The sequence below is a fragment of the Elephantulus edwardii genome, unplaced genomic scaffold (genome assembly GCF_000299155.1).
Source record: "Elephantulus edwardii isolate Elephantulus edwardi_28Jun2011 unplaced genomic scaffold, EleEdw1.0 scaffold00157, whole genome shotgun sequence".
NCBI lineage: Eukaryota > Metazoa > Chordata > Mammalia > Macroscelidea > Macroscelididae > Elephantulus > Elephantulus edwardii.
This window is the reverse complement of record NW_006399907.1, coordinates 7,811,432-7,816,999: the sequence shown is the minus strand read 5'-3', so window position 1 is coordinate 7,816,999 and position 5,568 is coordinate 7,811,432.

The following is a 5,568-nucleotide window of genomic DNA, read 5'->3' as shown; positions in this document are numbered from 1 at the left end:
GCAATGGTGTCACTCTGGAGACTAAGGTGCACCTGATACAGGCCACGGCCTTTGCAATCACTTGCAATGCATCAGAGAGTCGGCCAATGACTAGAGAGGATAAAAGGAGAATTGATGATGCTTTTGAGCAATGGAAAACAAACAGATTCATCCTGGAGAGGGTTAAACCAGGCTACTCCTTGGAGGCAAAGATTCTGAGGGTTCGTCTGACATACTTTGGTCATGTTGCAAGGAGGGACAGGTCCTTGGAGAGGGACATCATGCTTGGGAGGGTGGAGGGAGGGCGCAGAAGGGGAAGACCCTCTATGAGGTGGATTGATTCAGTGACTGGGGTAATCGGGATGGGTGTGTCAGAGGCAGTGAGATTGGCACAGGGTAGAGCAGAGTTTAGGGCTGTTGTACATAGGGTCGCTATGAGTCGCAGGCGACTCGACGGCACATAACGCCAGACCAGACAGTTCCCCACAGTGGCCAGCAGAGGTCACAATAAGCTCACAATAGCTCAGCTGAAGGCGCTGTTAGAGATCTTTTCAGTGAGGCTTGTGAAGGGAAAAGTAACCTGCAGTGTAATGCATTTATTCTGTTAGAACTTTTACAAGTTAGGTGAACGAATTGGAGGGAAGGGGTGGGCAGGGAGAAAAGTGCCACAATGAATGAATGGAAATAAAAAATCTTTGTAAATTTTCATTAAAATTAATAATTTAAAAAAGAAGGAAAAAAAAGTCAGGTGTATGCAACAGAAAGATTACAGGAGATGTCAGGTTGTAATTAGGTTTTTGCTATTCCATTAACATACTTTGCATAGCTGGTTTTGTGTTTGGTGTGTTGTGTTTTTTTAACATTGCCTTGACTCTTACAGAATTCTCTCAAGAATCTGCAGAGTTTTCCCACATAGCCCCAGTCACTTTTATCTGCTGAAGTAAATAATATTATCTTTTTGAAGCCTGGTATAACAAATCTCAGTAAGAATCTGACCTTAAATTTTCAGAAATATTTACATTACATAAGCCCTGGTGGCATAGTTTCTGGATGTTGTGCTACTAAATAAATTTAGAATCCACCAACTATTCCACAGGAGAACGAGGGTCCGTCTCCTCCTATAAAAATGTACAGCTTTGAAACCATAGAGGGTCACCATGCGTGAGAATCCACCTGATGGGCAGCAGATATGGTTTTGTTGAAGTCAAAGAAGTTGCTGCACTTCTGTCTATCAGTGTAGGTGCTGTTAGAGTTCTAGAATAATCCAAACCCTTGGTCAAGGAGGTGGCTGCCATCCAGCCCCACCCAGCTTCCAGGATTCTGCTCCCCCTGAAGACCCCCAAGGCTGCTGCACAATCACTCCACCTGCCTCTTCTCTTGAACTGATGCTGTCGAGCAGTTCACTTTTCAGTATGTTTCCTCTTGCTGATAGAATCTGCTTTGCGAAAGGTCTGAGTTACTTTAGGAATCCCTCAGGCGACTCCTAAAAGCTTGCCCAAAAGGGTGAAGCACACCTCTGCTAACAAAGCAGCTTTGCGCTTTGAGTCCAGGTGAAAATCCTTCTAAAGATTGACCTACTGACTGGCTTCTGAAGAGTCAGCCTTTGAAAACCTTTCAGAGCATAGGTCTACATGGACATACCTGGGATCACAAGTAACTGACTTGTAAATTCCTTTAAACCATTGGAAAGACAATTTGGGCTGCATTTAGAAATGCTAACTATTACGTCCTGCAGCTGCTAAATAAAAAGGGTCTTCGAAAGACAGGCCTATAGTTGTTATCGTTGTTAGGTGCCGTTGAATCAATTTTGACATAACAACTCTATAAACAATAGATTGAAACTTTGCCCTAACCTGAACCTATACAGTGAACAGTAATACCAAGGTAGTTGTCACTTCTCGGAATAATGAATCAGATAAGGCCAAAAGAGCAGTGTTTGCCCAAGGGTAAAGACTTGATGGCAGAAAAGGGTAGGATAGAAGGAAGAATGGCAATGAGGCTGACAGGGAGGAAAGTATTATTGTGGATAACTACTGTTACAAAACAAAATGTGTATGAATGGTTGAATGAGAAACCAATATAACTTTGTAAACTTTCACTCAAATCACCATTAAAATGTAATAATAATTCCCGCTCTTGAAAGATTTCTCTGCACTTTACACTTAAGTGATAATTTTCTTTCTATAAATGTCCATTCATTATTTCCTACTGTACTAGAGGGAATGTTGATTCACTTTGTGAATGTAAGTGGGAAGGCTGAGTCATTCACCTGTTCCTTTCTCCTACTCTTCCTGGGCATGGGTGCCTGCTTTGGGGATTTACTGTTCAGATGGAAGGTTGAATGAGAAGAAATGCAAATATTAACACTGAAACTCTCACAACAACAGGGTCCACACTGGAACACTTTGGAAATATTGTGGGTTTGGTCTCAACCACCACAATAAAGCAAGTATTGTAATTAAAAAAAAAAACAATAATAGTAATAATACAATAAAGAAGGTTTTTTTGCTGGGGTAGCAGAAAGCTGGGGGACCATGAATTGAAGGCAATTTCTTGTCAACTAAACAACATACAGTGTTATTCCTCAAGGTGATATGATTATCTTCTCCAATACGGTGTTATAAAAGTCTAAAGACAAATATCACAGTCTAGGGCATCAAGAAGACAAAGATTCTCACCACTGGACCAATTGGAAGCATCAGGATGGATGGTGAAGAGATTGAGATTGTTCACAGCTTTAGTCTGCTTGGCTCCACAATCAACACTCTTGCACCAGCAGCCAGGAAATTAAAATACATATTGCAATGGGAAAGTCTGCTATTAGGGACCTCTCTAAAGTTCTGAAGAGCAACAGTGTGTCACTGGAGACTAAGGTGCATCTTGTACAGGCCATGGTCTTTGCAATCACTTGTTATGCAACAAAGAGCTGGACAATGACCAGGGAGGATAGAAGGAGAATTGATGCTTTTGAGCTTTGGTATTGGAGAAGAGTATTGAGGGTACCATGGACTGCTAAGAAAACAAACAGATTCATCCTTGAGAGGGTTAAACTGGGCTGCTCCTTGGCGGCAAGGATTCTGAGGCTTCTTCTGACATACTTTGGTCATGTTGTAAGGAGAGACTGGTCCTTGAAAAAGGACATCATGCTTGGGAGGGTGGAGGGCAGGCCCAGGAGGGGAAGGCCCTCTGTGAGATCGATTGATTCGGTGACTGGGGTAATTGGGATGGGTGTGTAAGAGACGATGAGATTGGCACAGGACAGAGCAGAGTTTGGAGCTGTTGTACATAGGGTTGTATATATGTTGTACATATGAGTCACAAGTGACTCCACGGCACATAACAACAACAACAACAACAAGAAGGAATATATATATGGATCTCTAGAGACCTAGTGGGTAGGAGGTTGCACTGCTAACCCAAAGGGAGGCAGTTTGAACCTGCAAACTGCTCTGAAGAGGAGAACATGGCCAATCTCCTTCTTTGTGATTTGCAGCTTGTGAAAACCCATCGAAGAGTCAGCAAGGAGTTAGTTCCAACACCACAGCATTGAGCTTAGGAGATGATAAGTTTTAGGATTGGGAAGAATGTCAGTATTAACACTGAGAAGAATAGGAATCCCAGAACCCTTAATTGTGCTCATGAGAAACCTATACATAAACCCAGAAGTAGCTGTCCAAATAGAACAAAGGAACATTGTATGGGTTAAAATCAGGAAAGGCTAGAGTCAGTGTTAAGACGTTTCCCTATCAATCCAAAGGCAAGCTGTTTGAATCCACCAGATGCTTTGCAAGAGAGAAAGACTATGGAGTGATTTACAGTCTCTGAAAATACACTGGAGGGTCAGTTATGAGTTGTTTCTAATTCAATCACATATAACAACAACAATAACATTGAATCTATGATAAGCAAACCATTCCGTTCAAGAAGCTGACTATATGAAGAAGAATGAAGCCTCAGGATTCAAAGAAAACTCATCCACAACCTGTGTTAAGCAGATGACAATCTTTCTTGTGTAAAGTGAAGAAGACTTGCAGCACTTAAAGCAGAAGATCAAAGACTACAGCTTTCAATATGGATTACATCTTAACCTCAAGAAGACAAAAATCCTCACCATTGGACAAATAGTCAACATCATGATAGAAGGAAAAAAGACTGATGTTGTTAATGATTTCATTTGACTGGGATCCATAATCAACTCCCGTGGAAGCAGCAGTCAAGAAATCAAAAGACAGGTTTTACTGGGAAAAATCTATTGTAAAGGATGTCTCCAAAATGCTAAAGAGCAAGAGTGTCAAATTAAAACCTAAGGTGTGCTTAAACCAAATGACAGTATCTTTTTAAATTTCTTTTTAATGTTAACAAAAGTTTACAGAAAGGTTGGGTTTTCAATCATACATTGCTGTACATTTCTCCTTCTTCCTGTCTTCTCCCTTTGCCAGCCCACTTTGCAGTGCACCTCTAGTTCCAGAATGCTGTCATGCACATAATGTTATCATATATTCCTTTGAGACAGTTCTTCCCCTCATCTGTTCCAATGCAGTGTTCATTATCTAGCCACTCTTTTCCTATTCTCCCTCCAACCCCTCCTCTCATCTCTGGCCTATTTTATAACTCTGGTGTTATGCAGTGCTTGTTCTTTTCTGATTGAGATATTTCACTTATCAAAGTGTCCTTTCGACTCCCCCATGTTGTGCAATGTTTTATGAGTTCATTGTTTTTCAGTGCTGCATAATATTCCATTGTGTAAACGTAAGATTTTTTTCTATCCATTAATTTTGTTGATGGGCACTTTGGTTGTTTGCATTTCTTTGCTATTGTGGATTAACAAAGCAATAAACATATGGGTGTATACATCTGTTTGAGTCATGGCTTTAGTTTCTTTAGGGTATATTCCCAGTATTGGAATTGCTGGATCAAAAGGTATTTCTATTTCCAAAGTTTTGAGAAAGTACCAGATCACCTTCCATAGTGGCTGTACCATTTTACATTCTCACCAGCAGTGAATAAGAGTTCTAATCTGTCCACAAACTCACAGGATTTGTTGTTTGCTGCCCTGTTGAATTTTGCTGGTGTTGCTGGGATGAGATGATATTTTACAGTTGTTTTGATTTGCATCTCTCTGATAGCTAGGGATTTTGAACATTTTTTCATTTGTTTGTTTGCCACTTGAATTTGTTCTTTGTTGAACTATTCATATCTTGTGGCCATTTTGCGACTGGGTTGTTTACCTATTTCTTGTTGAGGTGCTGATACATTCTATAAATTTTAGATGTAAGTCCCTTATCAGCTATATTATTGCTGAATATTCTTTCCCAGTCTGTGGCTTCCCTTTTTACCCTGATGGAGAAATTTTTGGATGTGCACAGATATCTGATTCTTAGAAGGTCCCGTTCATCTATTTTATTTTCCCCTGGTTGTCGGTTTGCCATGGTATTTTTCAGTTGTTTTTTATGCATCTGAAAGTTGGACAGTGAATAAAAGAGACTGATGAAGAACCGATGACTTTGAATTTTGGTATTGGCTAAGAGTATTTATTTTTTTTTCTATAATTATATTTTATTAATTTTCATAAACATTTACAGAGATTTT